Consider the following 18810-nt stretch of genomic DNA (forward strand, 5'->3'; position numbering starts at 1 on the left):
ACCTTGATATCTTAAATGAACTTTATATGTTATTTCACAACCATACAGAGAAATAAGCACTATTGTTATCCTCATTTTACAAATAAGGAAACTGAATTTAAGAGGGATTGTTTGATTTGCCCAGAGCCACAGAGCTAATCAGTTTCTGAGGCAAGATCTGAAATCATGTCTTTCTTATTCTCAATTCAGCAGTCTAGCTGAAGTGCTATCCTTCATGAAGTTACAAATAGTACAAGAGAAATTTTCTAGTCTTAATTCTTATAAGGAGTTGAAGAATTTTAATCAGAAGATGTGGATTTAACATGTCAATTTGCTTTCTATGAATGCTTGGAAAAGTTACTTCATTCGTGATTCTCATATGAACTTTCTCTCTCTCTCTCTCTCTCTCTCTCTCTCTCTCTCTCTCTCTCTCTCTCTCTCTCTGTATATATATATATATATATATATATATATATATATATATATATATAAATATATATAATCTTCCCCTTTTTGTCTTTGTATCTGTCTCCCTTTCTCTCTCTCTATCCCACACTGCATCTTCATAAGCCTTAGTGTAGTTCCTTAGTTCCTTATAATCTCTTTTGGTTGTTCTAAAAGTGTACATTGAATCAAAAAGATTTAAGTCAACAAAAAATTTAGTATTTTTCTTAATGAATTATTCTCAGAACATAAAAATATAATCACAAAGAAGGCTGAATTTCCCTTGATAATTTCCTAGTGTGAATTGCAAATACACTTTAATAGGAATCTAAGAAAAGCACAAATTAGAGGATAAGTAATTTAATATAATTAATTATATAGAATATATATATTTAGGAGAAATAAATCATTATGCTAACTTAGTTAATTATTAAGTTACTTAGTTATTAGTTATTTTTGTGTGTGATTGCATGTGAGTGCATACATTTTAAACAATAGTGTATTTTTGATTGTCTGAAATTTTCATAAATATCAAAGAATTATGTTATACTTTCAAAAATTTCTCAGAACAAAAGCAGATATTATCCGTCTATAATGATGTGATATATATACATATATATGTATATGTATACAATGCATATTTGATTTTTAATTTCTGTATGGTTTTCTTTTTAATCATAGAAGTTGGAGTCAGAAAACCTGTCATCTTCTCCTGGCTCTTTGACTAACTGGCACATGCTCCTGGGTAAGTCATTTCATATCTCCAGGCTTTAAATTTTGTTCTTCTATAAAAGGAAGTTTTGAGATAGATGAAAAAATACTTTGCAGGCCTACTGTGTTATGATATTATGATGACCCTGCTTCTTTGAAAAAGAGGACTGAGATAGATGAAAAAATACTTTGCAGGCCTACTGTGTTATGATATTATGATGACCCTGCTTCTTTGAAAAAGAGGACTTGGATTTCTCAAAATCAAAAATCTAAAGGGAAGAAAATAAAGCAAAAATAATCTGAAATTTTTCAGGTATGCAAATCTGATGTCTCACAATTATTTTTGAGTCTTTTTGCCTTACTAGATACATGTAATAAATTGTCTGGTTCTGTATTTCCACAAACTGAAATAGCAATCACACTTCATATATCCCTTCATTTGTGTCCATTCATGCAATCACAACTCAAAATCAGGTTCTCATTGCCTCCAGGCCTTAAACTAGTTGCCAACATATTTTCTCATTTGCAATCTTCACATCTTTCCCTTCACCCTGGATACATTTTTAGAAGAGTCTTCACAATGCATAGCTCTGATATTCACTTGCCTATTTCTCATCATCTACTTATTAAATAAACTTAAAACTACTTAACTTTATATTGAACTGCCTTCATTTGCCAATATCAAGCAATGCTCTCTACATATATGTCAAGCTATTTATTTACACATATTCTATGTTTCAGCCAAACCTTACTATTTACTTTTTCTTTGAATATGTTATTCTTATCTCTTTTTGTTTCTTTTTCAATTAATAAGAGGCAAAAAGAAAGGAATGAACTATATACTAGAGGCTTTATATTTCACCAAAAGTCTTTTGTAGCAAAATAGCTGCTACAAAACAAAATAAAGTCAGAACAATTTGAAGCAGGACCATTTCTGTTTTTTTTTCCTATTTTATTATTTTGTTGTTTTAATTTAATTTTATAAATGTACATTAATTAATTAATTTTTATTCATGTACATATGTATGCATGTACATATATATTGGTAGAGAAAATATGACAAAAGGGAAAAACTGCGAAAGGAAAAAAAGCAGTAAAATGGTTTGGTTAGATTTGCATTTAGTCTTCATAATTCTCTCTCTGGATGCAGATGACATTTTTGACCCAAAGTTTATTGTAATTTTCTTGGATCACTGAATTGCTGAGAAAGGCCAAGTCTATAACAACTGATCACACAATATTGTTTTTACTGGGTATATAATATCCTGATTCTGCTCATATCACTCAGCATCAGTTCATGTAAATCTTCCCAGCCTTTTCTAAAATCAATCATTATTTTATAGAAAAATAACATTCCATTACTTTCATATACATAACTTATTCATCCAAATCTCAAATGATGGGCATCTACTCTTTTTCTAATTCTCTGCTACTATCAAAAGAGTAGCTATAAATATTTTTGCATATGTGAGTCCTTTACCCTCTTTTATGATTTCTTTGGAATACAGGATAAGTAGTGGCACTACTGGATTGAACATTTGGGCATAGTTGCAAATTGTTCTCCAGAATGTTTCAATCAATTCACAACTTCAACAAAGCATTAGTTTCCCAGTTTTCCCAAATTTCCTTCAACATTTATTATTATTATCTTTTCCTGTCATCTTACCTCATCTAATAAGCATGAAATGGTTTTTCAAAGTTGCTTTAATTTGCATTTTTCTAAGCAATAGTGATTTAGAGCATTTTTCTTATGAATGTCAATAGCTTTACTTTATCTAAAAAGCATATGTTTATATCCTTTGAACATTCATCAACTGCATAATAGCTAGTATTTTTATAAATTTGATTTAGTTCTTTACATATTATAGAAATGAAGCTTTTATCAGAAATACTAGTTAGATTTTTTTTTCTGTTTCCCTTCTAATCTTGGCTGCATTGATTTTGTTTCTGCGAAAGCTTTTAAATTTAATTTAATGAAAATTATCCATTTTGCATTTTGAAATGTTCTCTTTGTTTTGATTGTCATAAATTCATTCTTTCTTTAAAGATCTGACTGGTAACTATCTCTTGCCCTCCTAATTTGCTTATAATATCACCCTTTATACCACAATCATATACCTATTTCAATGTTATCTTGGTATGGCATGTGAGATATTGGTCTATGCCTAGTTTTTGACATACTATTTTCCATTGTTCCCAGGAGTTTTTTGTCAAATATTGAATTCTTATCCCAGAAGCTGGAGTTTTGGAGTTTGTCAAACAGTAGATGCTATAGTCATTGACTATTATGTCTCAGAAAGCTAGCTTATTTTGCTAACCTACCACTCTATTTCTTAATCATTACCAAATGGTTGTGATGAATGCTATTTTATAATAGTTTTAGATCTTTACACATACTTCTTAGACCACCCATTAATTCTTTAGAAATTATTGACCTTTTCTTTTTTCCAAATGAATTTTGTTATTATTTTTCCTAGTTCTAAAATAATTTTTAGTAGTTTGGTATAGCCCTGAAAAAGTGAAATAATTTAGGTAGAACTGTCATTTTTACTATATTATATATTATACTAGTTATATTAGTTTGACCATGAGAAATTTATATTTTCCCAATTATTTAGATCCTACTTCATTTATGTGAACAAATATTTTATATTTGTGTTATATAATTCCTGGGTTTGTCTTGGCAGTTAGACTTCTAAACATTTTCATTTTACTACAGTTATTTTAAATGGAATTTCTTTTCTGTGTCTTGTTGTTGGATTTTGTTGGTAATATATAAAAAAACTGATGATTTATGTGAGTTTTATATTACATATTGCAACTTTGCTAAAGTTGTTTATTGTTTCAAATAGTTTTTTAGTTGATTGTCTAGGTATTTTGAAGTATACCTCTAAGTATACTGTCATGATATGCAAAGAATGATAGTTTTACTTTCTTGTTTCCTACTCTAATTCCTTCAATTAATTTTTCTTTTCTTGTTGCTATGGACAACATTTCTAGTATGGTATTGAATAATAGTGGTAATACTTGGTACCCTTTTTTCACCTATGATCATACTGGGAAGTTCTAGCTTGCTGATGATTTTAGATAGATGCTACTTATAATTTTAAAGAAAACCCTATTCGTTCCTATCCTTCTAGTCTTTTTTTTAATAGTAATTGCTGCTAATTTTTGTCAAAAGCTTTTTTCTGCATCTATTGAGATTATCATATAATTTCTGCTAGTTTTGTTATTGATATAGTCAATTATTTCAATAATTTTCCTTATACTAAAGCAGCAGTGTATTCCTGGTATAAATTTCAATTAGTCATAATGTATTAACTTGCTGATAAGTTGTTGTAATCTTTTTGCTAATATTTTACTTAAAATGTTAGCTTCAATATTGATTAGGAACATTAGTCTATAATTTTCCTCTTCTGTCTCTTCCTGGTTTGGGTATCAGGACTATATTTGTTTCATACAAGGAATTTGACAAGACTTTTTCTTCGTATATTTTTCTGAAGAGTTTGCATAGTATTAACATTAATTATTCTTTAATGTTTTGTAGAATTCACTTGCCCATTCATCTGGTCTTAGAATTTTTTTCTTGGGGAGTTCATTGATGATCTGATCAATTTCTTTTTTTTTCCATTTTTCTAAAATGAAGTTATTTAAATGTTTTATTTCCTCTTATGATATTCTGTGAAATTTATATTTTTTGTAAATATACTTCCATTTCTGGGGATGGAGTTCAAAATGCAAAGTGGAATCCAGGAAGCTGCTTGAACTTCCCAGATTCTCTTGAAAATCACATCATAAATCTTTGAACAAATTCTAGAAGGATAGAGCCTACAAAGAAAGGAAATAAAACAATTTTCCATCTCAAAGATAGGTTAGAAGAACTTCAAGAAAAGTCATCTCATTGGAGTGAAAGTCTAGATCAGGCAGTATTCAGGAAAGTCAGTGGAGAGTCTGAATCAGGCACAAATCAACAAGTAAGAAAGAACCTTGATCCTGACTCAAACTGTAGCAGAGCATACCAGTGAGGAAGCATCCATTACCAGAGAAAGATAATTCCCCAGTCTAGGAAACCAAGCAACAACATGTGAAACTTTATCAGTCTGCTCTCAGCACTGTGAGCAAGTCACTAAATACAAAAGGCCCCTGGGCTCAAAGCCAAAGCTTAAAGCCACACAAGAAGCTTGGAAAAGTGCTTCCTGTGCCCAGAGCATCAACTTTAAAAAGCATGAAATGAGGGGAAGGGGAATGGAGAAAGAAAGAAAGGAAGGAAAGGAAGGAAGGAAGAAAGGAAGGAAGGAAGGAAGGAAGGAAGGAAGGAAGGAAGGAAGAAAGAAAGAAGATAAGAAGAAAGAAAAGAAAGAAAGAAGAAAGAAGAGAAAGAAAAAGAAAGAAAGAAAGAGAAAGAAAGAAAGAAAGAAAGAAAAGAAAGTAAGAATAAGAAAGAAAGGAAAGAAAGGAAAGAAAGAAAGGAAAGAAAGAAAGGAAGAAGAAGATGGAGGGAGGGGAGGGGAGGGGAGGGAGGGAGGGAGGGAGGGAGGGAGGGAGGGAGGGAGGGAGGGAGGGAGGGAGAGAAGGGGAGAAGAAAGAAAGAAGAGAAGAAAGAAAAGAAAGAAAGAAAGAAAGAAAGAAAGAAAGAAAGAAAGAAAGAAAGAAAGAAAGAAAGAAAGAAAGAAAGAAAGAAAGAAAGAAAGAAAGAAAGAAAGAAAGAAAGAAAGAAAGAAGGAAAGGAAGGAAAGAAGGAAGGAAGGAGGAAGGAAGGAAGGAAGGAAGGAAGGAAGGAAGGAAGGAAGGAAAGAAACAAAGAAAGAAACAAAGAAACAAAGAAAGAAAGAAAAGGAACCAAAGAAACTTCTTGGAGGAGCTCATAAAGGATTTTAAAAAAACAAGTAAGAGAGTATCAGAAAATTGGGAAAAGAAACAAGAGTATGCAAGAAGGAGTCAACAGCTTGCATAAAGAAGTTAAAAATGACTTAAATAAAATATTTCTTAAAAAATACAATTGGTCAAATGTGGTGTGTGTGGAGAATCTTCTGAAGAAAACAACACTTTACAAGTACAAATAGTCAAATATAAAAGGAGACAGAAAAACTAAATGAAAAAAAAATATATATTACAAACTAGAACTTGGCAAATGGAAACAACTGACTCTATGACACATTAAGAATCAATCAAATAATTATAAAGAATTAAAAAGTAGAAGAAAAAGTAAAATCCTTCATCAGAAAAAAAAAAAAATTGACCTGGAAAATAGATCTAGGAAAGACAATCTATTTATTTATTTATTTGTTTGTTTGTTTGTTTGTTTATTTATTTATTTATTATTTGTTTTTTTATTTATTTATTTTTAGTCTGGGGTTAAGTGACTTGCCCAGGGTCACACAGCTAGGAAGTGTTAAGATCTGAGACCAGATTTGAACTCGGGTCCTCCTGAATTCAAGGCTGATGCTCTATCCACTGCACCACCTAGCTACCCCCAGGAAAGACAATTTAGTTATTTATTTATTTATTTATTTATTTATTTATTTATTTATTTATTTATTTATTTATTTATTTATTTATTTATTTATTTATTTATTTATTTATTTGTTTGTTTGTTTATTTATTTATTTATCCATTTATTTATTTATTTATTTATTTATCTATCTATCTATCTATCTATCTATTTATTTATTTATTTAGTTATTTATTTATTTAGTTATTTATTTATTTTGTCTTTTAGTTGTTAGCTCCTTTATTCTTTTTTTTAAATTAATAATTTTTATTATATATATTTTTATAATATTATCCCTTGTATTCATTTTTCCAAATTATCCCCCCCTCCCTCTATTCCCTCCCCCCGATGACAGGCAATCCCATACATTTTACATGTGTTACAATATAGTCTAGATACAATACATGTGTGTGAATATCATTTTCTTGTTGCACAATAAACTTTAGATTCCAAAGGTACATGTAACCTGGGCAGACAGATATTAGTGCTAACAATTTACATTCGCTTCCCAGTGTTTCTTCTCTGGGTGTAGCTACCTCTGTCCATCATTGATCAACTGGAAGTGAGTTGGATCTTCTCTATGTTGAAGATTTCCACTTCCATCAGAATACATCCTCATACAGTATTGTTGTTGAAGTGTACAGTGATCTTCTGGTTCTGCTCATTTCACTCAGCATCAGTTGATGTAAGTCTCTCCAAGCCTCTCTGTATTCCTCCTGCTGGTCATTTCTTACAGAGCAATAATATTCCATAACATTCATATACCATAATTTACCCAACCATTCTCCAACTGATGGACATCCATTCATCTTCCAGTTTCTAGCTACTACAAAAAGAGCTGCCACAAACATTTTGGCACATATATGTCTCTAGGAAAGACAATTTAAAAGGTACTGGCTTACCTGAAGTCACAATCAATAAATGAGTCTGGGCAGAATTCTTTAAGAAATTATCAAAGAGAAGATCCAACTCACTTCCAGTTGATCAATGATCAATGAAGGAACACTGGAAAGTGAATGTAAATTGTTAGCACTACTGTTTATCTACCCAGGTTTCTTATACCTTCAGAATCTAATACTTAATGTGCAACAAGAAAATGGTATTTACACACATATATTGTATCTGGGTTATATTGTAACACATGTAAAATGTATGGGATTGCCTATCATGGGGAGAAGGAGTGGAGGGAGGGGGGATAATTTGGAAAAATGAATACAAGGGATAATATTATTTTTAAAAATACTCATGCATATATACTGTGGAAAAAAAAAATTCTAAATACAATAAAAAAAAGAAATTATCAAAGAAAACTACATGGATAGCCTAGAAGCAGAGGACAAAATAGTCACTAAAAGAATCTATTGATTATCTCCTGGAAAACTCCAAGAAATATTATTACAAAATTACAGAATTATAAGGTCAAGGGGGAAAAATGATACAAGCTTCAGAAAAACAAAGACAATAAAACTCTATGAATGAATAAGTAAAAACAATTCAAGTATCAAGGAGTCAAAGTTAGGAATTCCCAGGATCCCTAATTGATAAATGTTGAAATGACATGAACAGAAAATTTTCAGATGATAAAAGTAAAGCCATTTAAATCCCTATTGACCAGAGAAATGCAAATTAAAAGAACTCTGAAAAACCACCTCACATCAAATGAGAGGAAAAGATGACAAATGGTGGAGAGGATATGGGAAAACTGAAACACTAATGCATTATTGGTAGAATTGTGAAATGATCCAATAATTCTAGAGAGCAATTTGGAATTATGTTAAAGGGCTACCAAACTGTGCATACCCTTTGAGAACGTAATGGAATATTATTGTTCAACAAAAAATTTAACAAACTGATTTTGGAAAGGCCTGGAAAGATTTAAATGAACTGATGCTAAGCGAAACAAGCAGAATTAAGAAAACATTGTACACAATAACAGCAAGAATATTCAATGATCAACTATAAAACACTTGGTTCTTCATCTTGAAGACCTATCACTAAGGGGTAAAATATCATAAGCACAAAATCATAAGGCTTTATCCAAAGCTGGTTAATATTAAAATATATTTAAGTTGTCCTCATTTTTAATTGACTCAGGACACTGGATCTCAGACTACTGATGTATCTTTTTAGTGATCTGAACACAAACAGGACCCAAGGACTTTTGGTTTATATTCTCAGAACAGCATCATAGCCAATTTTGGTACAGGAATGCTGCACTTGATTAAATTAAGGTGCTTTTCCTTATCATAGTGTTCAATTCACACTATAGCTAAATAAATCTTCTTTTGTTAACTATTAAACAGACAACAAAAAAGAAACACTTGGTTCTTCTGGATGGTTCAGTGATCCAAAGCAATCCTAATAGACTTTGGACAGAAAAAAATGCCATCTGTATTTAGAAAAAGAACTATGGAGACTGAATATAAATCAACACATGCTATGTTCACTTCTTTTTTTTTTCTTCTATTTTTTTCTCTCTCCCATAGTTTTTCCTTTTTGCTCTGATTGTTCTCTCCCAACATGATTCATGAAGTAATATGTAAAAAAGGGTATAAGCAATGCTATTTTTAAGCAGGCAAAGGTCTATGTCTCACATAAAAAAAATATGGGAGGTTAGTAAATGATATCAAAGTGAAGGAATTGAGGAGGCTCAATAAAATTGGCAAACTCAGTAAACTTACGGAAGTCAGACTCTGGGGTTCTTTTGATAAGGTAACTTTTGTCTACTTCTCCCACATGTACCATTCCTTCCTAAGGTAATTCCTTCTGTATCAAATGTTATTCTTTCTTTAAAGATGAGCTTAAATACAATTTCCTTGATGAAGTTTCCCTCTTTTCTACTGATGTGATGTGATTTCCCAGGACTCCAAAGAATGGCAGCACTTTGTACTGCATACATTTTATATTCTATTTTTATTATACTATTTCCATACCTGTATGCTGCCTAATAAATATGATTATGCCTTGCTGTTATGTATTTCTTTATAACACAGCTTTTAAATAATAGATTCTTAATAAATAATTGTTGTATTGAAATGAGAAAAACGAGGACACCTCTACAATGTGATTGTCATTACCAAGAGTGATATATTTTAAACATTAAAAAAAGCATGTGTATTTTTATTTGTGTGTGCAAATCATCATGAAAGTATGAAAACTAATGTTTTCATTAATTTTAGTATAGCCCTTAACACTGGAAAGGGAAAGTACAGGATATTTATTGTATTCTTAGACAGAACATAAATTTTACTTAGTCTCTTTATAGAGCCTACTTTCACCGAAGTAGAAAATTTGTGGACTAGTGACATGTTTGAAATGTAATAAAAGTTGTTGAAATGTGATCAGGATAGAATTTGTTCACTTTAGAAGCTATGCACAGCAGAATTATTGATTATCACAAAGCTGAAGTAAAGTAAAAAGTTTATAACTTTGGGTAAATAGGTATCGGGAGTATAGGAAAAAATTGATTTCATTTCATGAGAAATATTAAGAAATCATAATATTTTATTCCCAATTATTCTCCAGAGGAGATCTCCTAGGAATCTTATATTAATGCTGATGTCCCAATCTTCCTTGGTTCATTGAATCTAAATTCTCTAACCTCTTTCATACAAATCCTTAGAGAGGCAATGGGAAATGGGGTATTCTATGGTATATTTAGACACTAAAAGATATGAGTTCATATGCAGTCTACTACTTTTACTAGCTTGGTTACCAGAGCCCTTTGTTTCCCCATCTTTATGGTAAAGACAGTAATACAGGCAACACCTTCCTTATAGGGTTGTATGTGAGGCTCAGGGGATATACACAAATACATATATAAACATATATGGTTATACATATGTGTATACACACATATAAACTAAGGAGCTCTGTGTGTGTGTATATATATATATATATATATATATATATATATATATATGTTTACATTTGTGTCTATATATGCGTATGTATATGCATATCTAGATATGCATATATAAATTGAACATACATATGTATATATATATATATATATATACACATATATGTATATATATACTTAGACAAGTGTGCGTATATCTCTATCTCTAAAGTCATACAGAGATAGAGATGTATACTTATATGGGAGGTGTATGGCAAAAATAGATAGAATTTGGTCCTCTCTATGTTCTTTTTATGTCATTAGAGAAAATTAAGAGGCAAATATGAGAATGTGATGTTAACATATCAATTAAATGTTGATATTTTAACATTCTTTTATTTCTTATAAGAGGTGAAGCAGTTTTCTGTGATAGAAATAGAGGGGGAGCTTGGTAAACTTTTGGTCACAATTCAAGTGGCAACATATTTTGAAAGTTAAAGATATTCTAAGCAAGGAGCAGTTGTATTAAGTGGGACATCTGAACCCCTGCCAGAGCCCACCAGTGCAGAGGAAAAAATGTTTTTCCTCTATTCATCCCTCATTCTAAGGATTCACCTTCTTTCACCCAGGGACCATTTTGTTTTGTATCATACCTATTCATTCAGTAGAAGACATGGTATTTAGTGGGGTATTTCAGGAGACACTTCAGGAGACAGGAATTTACACACTTTTTTCCAGAAAACACACATTTAGAGAAACTGTTGAATTCCAAGCTAGAAAGTTTCAAGGTGATTTCTGACTACAGAGAAGACAGACATACATGGATCCAAGGAGAAATTATCCATGTAAATTAGGAACCTAACATGCCATGAAGAAAGCAGTATGAAGAGTCCATAAGAAGAGAAAAGATATCAGGGATTTCAGTATAAGAGATATCGAAGTTTACTACATATTGCATATATATATATATATATATATATATATATATATATGCCACAAATGAATATACTATAAATTTGTATATTGTGTGCCAGAGTAAGTCCCAGTCTTACTGTGTCGAAGTTGGAGGGAATGTTTAATAGCTCTTTTCTTGCAATACTATATTAGTAAATAGCTTTTTTTTTTAAAGCTAAACAAGTATATTGTTTGAGCAACAATAATAATAAAAACAATAATAATTAGCATTTATATAACACTGTGCATTTTTGAGTCATAATATTTCTATATAAATATTATTTATTTGATACAAGTATGGAAAGTAGATGCTTTTATCATTCCCATTGTATAGATAAGGAAACAGGCAATCACAATTTAACCGATTTGCTCAGTCACATAAATGTTTAAAGCTGGATGCAAAATCAGGTCTTGCCTGAATCCAGGAAAACTGCATAATTTAGTTGCTTATTAAAGATAAGCTCATTAATGTTGTGAGAGTGACTCAAGAATTATTTTAGTTTTAGGATAATAACATATATTCTCAAATTTTGAAGAACTGCCACTTTGGGGGAAGGTAGTACATAAAGTCTATTCCTTAGGCAAAGTCTTTTGGAAATCTTAAAATGCTATTTAAATGCCAATTATCTACTTCTACTACCACTACCACCATCACCACCACCACCTGCTGCTCATGCTACCTCTGTCACTATTACTAGTACTACTACCAAAACACAGTAGAAATTGATCAGTTAACAACTATTATTAAATATAATGAATACTGATTTCATTATAAGTAAGTAATACTACTCAGTAAGACACTACCAAGTCTTGGTGTCAAGAAGAATTGGGATTAAGTCTTGCCTTTGATTTATAAGAGAATGATTGGATTAAAGCATATGGTTCATAACTCTGGGTAGGTAAAATAAAAATATGGAAGGCCTTAAAATTAGTTATGTAGAAAATTTAGACTTGATAGAATAGTGAGTGGTAAAGCATTTTAAATTTTATTTTTAAGTAGTGAAATGATAAGAGAAACAATACTATTTCATGGAGATTAGTATGACAGTGGTATGAAAGATAACTTACAAAGAAAAACTAAATGCTAGACAATTATTAAGTTGTTACTGTATTTTAAAGTTAGGAAATTTTGACCTAGATCACTGTGATATAAAAATCCATATAGCTATATAAAGTATATTCACATTATTTGAGGTAATGACAGTAGGAATGGACAAATGGAGTCAAATCCTAGAAACATTCTGGAAAAAAAAAAGGATCTAATGATGACATTGGACAAGACATTTAGCCTCTATGAATCTAATTTTATCATTTGTAAAACTGAGAGAATTAGGTATGATTTCTTATTACTTCAAAGGGTTGTGGAAAGATAATATGAAGAATATACGTCCCTGTATGTTTGTCTTTTGAAGACTAAACATAATAGACTTAGGAAGATATAGTAATGTCAAATGGCAACATCTATTTGCTGCTATTAGTTTTATATTTATGACCTTGGGCATTACCATGTGAGCTTAACTTCTACTTTAAGTAATTATATCACAGAGACAGAAAAGGAGAAGGAAGAGGGAAGTAAAAGATTAGATGAATCACAATCTAGATAGGAATTCTGCCTTTGTAAAAAATTCACAAGGACTAAAAATAATGCAGTCTTTGTTGAATGTAAAAAAAAGAAGGAAAAAAACATTATTACTGTTTACTTATTCACATTTAGCTGCTTATAAAGGTGATAATTACTAATAATAGCTTGAGAATATTTGACAAATTGTTCAGGAAAGGAAGAACATGGTGAGATAGGGGCATAGAATGGCCAATTTCACTAGCTGACAGACAAATACCTTGTACATATCTGAAGTCTGTTAGATTATCAAAAGACACAGGTAGAGAGATTGTGGGGTGAATGGCAACCAGTAACACTTTGGTCACCTTGATTCATAACTACAGTGCTCCTTCATGGCTGTGTTAAGAGATCATATTATTTAAATCTATATGGGACAATAATAGACAGTTCTCTATTATAATCCATTCATTTTATAAGTGAGGAACCTGAGATCCTGAGAAATTAAATGGCTTATCTGCAATCAGAGAGGGAGCTAGCAAATATAACCATGATATTTTGAAAGGTGGAAAATAAAAAAAAGTAGCTTTTATAGAAATAGAGAAGAGACTATTTAAATGGAAAAGAGCATTTTATTGGACCATATTACATTATAGTTCCTGATACTACCTGCAAATAGAGATATTGAATGGACTACTGGAAATACAAGAAAAAAACATTGATGAAAAGGAAAAAAAATGAAGACATGAAAATGAATGTCTCTTCTGTAAATATGACTATATAGCAAATTAATAAATGGACAAGGAAACATTTGCAATTATGAGTCAGTACAAAAAACATTTAGGAATGAATATAGAAAAAAGAGTAATCTGAAAAATGGAATTAAAGAATGGTAACATTATAAGAATATCCTTCCTTTGTAATCAGTATATTGTTATCAATATACCCAAACAATCAGGGAAAGCAAAAATAATAAAATTATTTCCCTGATTGTTTGGGTATATTGAATGATGAGTTAGACCAGTTAGGATTTTATTCCTCCTTCTACCCTCCATTCTATTTTTCCTTGCATATAGATTCAGAATGAGGAAAACTTAGAAACCTCCAAAATGCATTAAGGAACATCGAGGAATGTTTATAATCTTCCTCCTTAAAGTGACATATATAATTCTATGTATTCACAGCATTCAAAACAATCCATATATAGACAAAGTTAAAGATAATGAGACAATATAGGAGGGAATGAGAGAGATTCTATATTACATAATAGAACTGGACAACAATGATATTCAGCTAACTGAGATGCCTTTAATTTCATACAAGTCCAGGCTTTTTAATTTCCGTGATCTTTCTCTGAACTTTGGAGACTGCAATGCTTAGACAATAATATTAATAATATGTTCCCATGACACTTCAGCTTTGAAAGTTCTGAACTATTTCACTGACTACCTCCTTTGTCTCCAATACTGTCTTTCCTTGCTTTGGGAATACCTGATTTTCTTAAAAAAGAAAAAAGAAACAATTAAAAAATCAAAATGCTACTTTTATTTGATTCCTCTAGCTTTCTGTTTCTTCCTACCCCCATCAAATTGTAGATGCTGTGTTTGTATCTACATAGTTTATGAAAATTTGGGCACTCTTTACCTCACCTCTCACTCTAACTGGAGATTTATGTTCCTATAGCAAGATTAAATCTTCCCTTCAAGATTCTATACGTAGTCCTGAAATATTTGGAGTTATATTACTTATACTATCAACTTGATCCTCCATTCTGATGTGTTCTCTTAAGATCAATTCTTAGTTATAATCAACATAATATTACTTAATCATTTAAAATCAACTAGCTTTTACAAAAGCTAATTTTGGAAAAAAAAAAAAAAAACTAGAGAAAATAAATGAAAAAAAAAAAAATCCCTCCAGAGCATACAATCCTAATCTGTCTTGGACCCAATGCTTAAGGGTTTCAGACTTGAAAGAGTTGCATTTTCATTATAGTGGCTCAAACAGGTTCACTCAGGACTTCCCTCTTCAATAGAATTGGCTATCCACAAACTCTGACATGTATTCTTGTTCCTGGACATAGTGGAGTTTCAGTTGAATCTATTCTAAGAAGTCCTTGTTCTAATTCAATAAACAAACAAACAAACAAACAAACAAAAAGGCTGAAACAAAACAAATGTCCTTGTCCTAAGTCAGGAAAGAACAGAAACAACAGACAGAAACAATATTAGGGATATGTGTTTATGGTTTCATGTTAACATACATTGGTGAGTAGGTGTTGGCATTGGTACTATCCCTCCCCTAATCTAGAGATTTACAATTATCGCCTCCTCACTCAGATTCAGTTTAGCACAAAAATCACAAAGTGATTCACTACCATCATAGTCTGAGTTCTAGCTCTGAATTTTTTCCTGGTAGTCAGTGGTAAATAGACTGAAAATAGTCATAGAATGCTTGTATCTTTACTTATGTCTACAAAGGGAAATTTTATCATGGCTGACACAGTACATAATCATAAGTATTGAACTCTCAGTGGACAATCCACAGTTAGACACTTATATGTTAATATTTTCTCCTCCAATAAATATAAATTTGTTTATGGCAGGAGTTCTTTCAGTAAAAAACAAAACAAAACAAAACAAAAATTCATCATTTAGCACAGTATTTGCCTGTTGATCATTTCTGGATTACAAAGCCTGTTCTTACCCCAAACTGTACAGTAGAGAGGTCTCATAGGTATTATTCCTCTTATCAGAAAAGTCAGTTTAGTACTTTTGATGTGACTAATGTAGCAATTAATGTGGATTAAGATAATGTGCTTTAGAAGAAGCACCAAGTGTTAGGGTTCAGTCATTTGAAGAATTCACAATGGCCAGTATTTTTTGGCAAAAAGAAGGCTTATTTAGGAGAAGAGGTAAAGACAAAATTATTTTAAAGACATATTTACCAGTCATGGTAAATATGAAGTAGAGTAGAAGAGCATAAAGTTATCAAGAAATGGATATTTATAATTAATGATGAAAAAGGCAAGGTCCCTAGGTGAACTTGCCATTAACCAGGAGAAAGGAAACATCCCATAAGGTTGGGTTACCCTTAGCTGGTAGGCTAAATCCTAAAAGGGATTTAGCACTCTAAGAGTTAGCTGCAAGGTGTAGAAGTAGGGTCTGAGAGGAGAGATATCATAATAGAATTAGGAGAGATACCACATGGGGGAGGGGTAAAGGGAAAGACATGGCAAAACTGAGGGTCCTGGCAGACTGATCCAAAGCAGAGCAGCACTGATGGGATGAGCCATAAACAGAGAGAAATTTAACCTTAGGGACATGACTGGGATTTCTGGCAGAACATAGCTGGGTTGCCCAGGATCTCCACAGAAGGTGGACCTCAAGAATTTCACATAGCTTGGGTTTCTGATTGGGGTTCTCCACAGAGAATGAGACCATATTGCTAAAATGATCTCTATCAGAGCCTTTTCCCTGACTTCCCTGGGAAAAATTCCTTCAATGCTCCAGTTTCTCTCTTCCCTCCATATCCACCATTTAATACCTCATCAATTTACCTAATACCAAAGAGCCACCAAGTTTCAAACAGGGAATTGAAACTAGATCTAGTGATTCTAGATCTAGCATTATAAACGTTCACTATACCATTAACTTTTAATTCAAACAGGCCAATAATTTTAATGAGTTCAGAAAAACATCATCTCACACGTTAAAAGGTGAAAATCTTGTTTTAATTCTAATCAATATATACTATACCTTGATTTTCAAGGCCATCTTTGCTAAAATTTTGGTTCCAAATTTTAGTGAGAATACTCACAGCATTATCTTTTAAGTTAAAGCTTTATGTCACCAAAGGAAGGGCAGACCAAATAGTATGGGAAACTAATTGGCAAAGGATTGGGGTGGGAGACAAAGTTTATATGTCATAATTTTGGCTGTATGTCGTATTAGGAATATTAAGGCTGCTAAAAACATAATCTTTTCTCAGGCAGTAGCTTAGCCACTGGATCTGTTAAAAATAGAAAAGACCAATTTGTTACCTGAGTTCAAGGAATATTTAAGAGGCAAGTGTGGTTCAAGAAAGTCTGATAATATTAATATTCACCTTGGTTACCTGGATTCAAGGAACAGTTTTTGGGGCAAGCATTCCTTATCCAGAAAGTCTAAACATATTTATTTTAATAATTTTCTAAAGTGTTTTTCTTAGTAATGTTCATAAGCTACTCTAGGACCTAAGGTTAGAGTTCAGTATGTGCTCTACCAACTTCCTTTCCAAAAACTTAATAGCCAAAACTAAATCATATCCACTTTAACTTGTAGAAAATTCAGACTATAGAAATCTGTGATCTGTTTACGAATTTGACTAGTAGACTGGACACCCTACACCACTCCCACTCCATGAATAATTCAGAATTTTTTTTTATTATTAGTTTTTATTTACCAGATATTTGTATGGGTAATTTTACAACATTGACAATTGCCAAACCATTTGTTCCAATTTTTCCCCTCCTTCCCCCCCCCCCCAGATAGCAGGTCAACCAATACATGTTAAATATGTTAGAGTATAAATTAAATACAATATATGTATACATGTCTATACGGTTGTTTTGCTGAGCAAAAAGAATCGGACTTTGAAATAGTGTACATTTAGCCTGGGAAGGAAATCCAAAATTTAGGTGGACAAAATTAAAGGTATTGGAAATTCTTTGTAGTGGTTCATAGTCATAGTCATCTCCCAGAGTTCTTTTGCTGGGTGTAGCTGGTTCAGTTCATTACTGCTCTATTGGAATTGATTTGGTTCATCTCATTGTTGGAGAGGGCCACATCCATCAGAATTGATCATCATACAGTATTGTTGTTGAAGTATATAATGATCTCCTGGTCCTGCTCATTTCACTCAGCATCAGTTAATGTAAGTCTCTCCAGGCCTTTCTGAAATAGTCCTGTTGGTCATTTCTTACAGAACAATGATATTCCATTATATTCATATACCACAATTTATTCAGGCAATCTCCAATTGATGGGCATCCATGTAGTTTCCAGTTTCTGGCCATCAAAAAGAGGGCTGCCACAAACACCCATGAATAGAATTCTTATGCTTAATATAAATTGGATGAAAGAGTATCATTATTCCCCTTGGGAACAATCTCTCAGGTAGGCAAGAGTGGGGATAATAGAGGTTAAAATAATGCTAATATAAATGAAATGTAAATCATAGGGAAAGTGTCTTCTTGTGACAGAATAGCTAAGGATTTCTTATTATGGTATTTTTCAAGAATTATGTATTTCTGTTTTGGTTTTTCCTCAGACTTAATTAAAATATATTTTATATAGAGGTAAAATATATTACCTACTTTTGTATTGGTTGAGAAGAGGCAAAAACATTTTACTTTGAGACAAAAATGAATAAATATTTGTTTGTATCCAGAACTATTGACAAAATGTTAAGAACTTACCAGACTCTTAGTCCACATTGGATGTAAACCAAGATTTGTATGTTTTACAGAGAGGTAAATAAACTCAAAATATATATTCTTTTAATATACTGATATAGTTCTATAAGAGCTATTTTTCTATTTTATAATGCAGCAAACTGGTAGATAAAGTACCGGGTCTAGAGGGAGACATCTTTCTGAGCTCAAATCTAAACTTAGACATTAGTAGCTCTATATAGAGTGTATTCTGGGAAGTTTAGTACCTCTTTTCTGAGAACTATTAGTAAAATATTAAATTATACAAGAGGAAGATGATACTTTAGTAATCTTAGCAACTGACAAGCACACCAAAATTGCTAAATGAATATTTCTGCAGGTAAACATCCATCATATCT

The 18810-nt window shown here is 31.6% G+C and overlaps 1 protein-coding gene across 1 annotated transcript in view; it reads left to right on the forward strand.

Moving 5' to 3' along the window:
• The window catches only part of SNTG1 (syntrophin gamma 1), an 813750-nt gene that overhangs the window by 12179 nt on the left and 782761 nt on the right, over window positions 1-18810 (forward strand). The window contains 1 exon segment of the mRNA XM_074278136.1: window positions 1105-1168. The gene's annotated coding sequence lies outside the window, so the exon portion shown is untranslated.

This window comes from Sminthopsis crassicaudata, chromosome 1 (assembly GCF_048593235.1).
Source record: "Sminthopsis crassicaudata isolate SCR6 chromosome 1, ASM4859323v1, whole genome shotgun sequence".
NCBI lineage: Eukaryota > Metazoa > Chordata > Mammalia > Dasyuromorphia > Dasyuridae > Sminthopsis > Sminthopsis crassicaudata.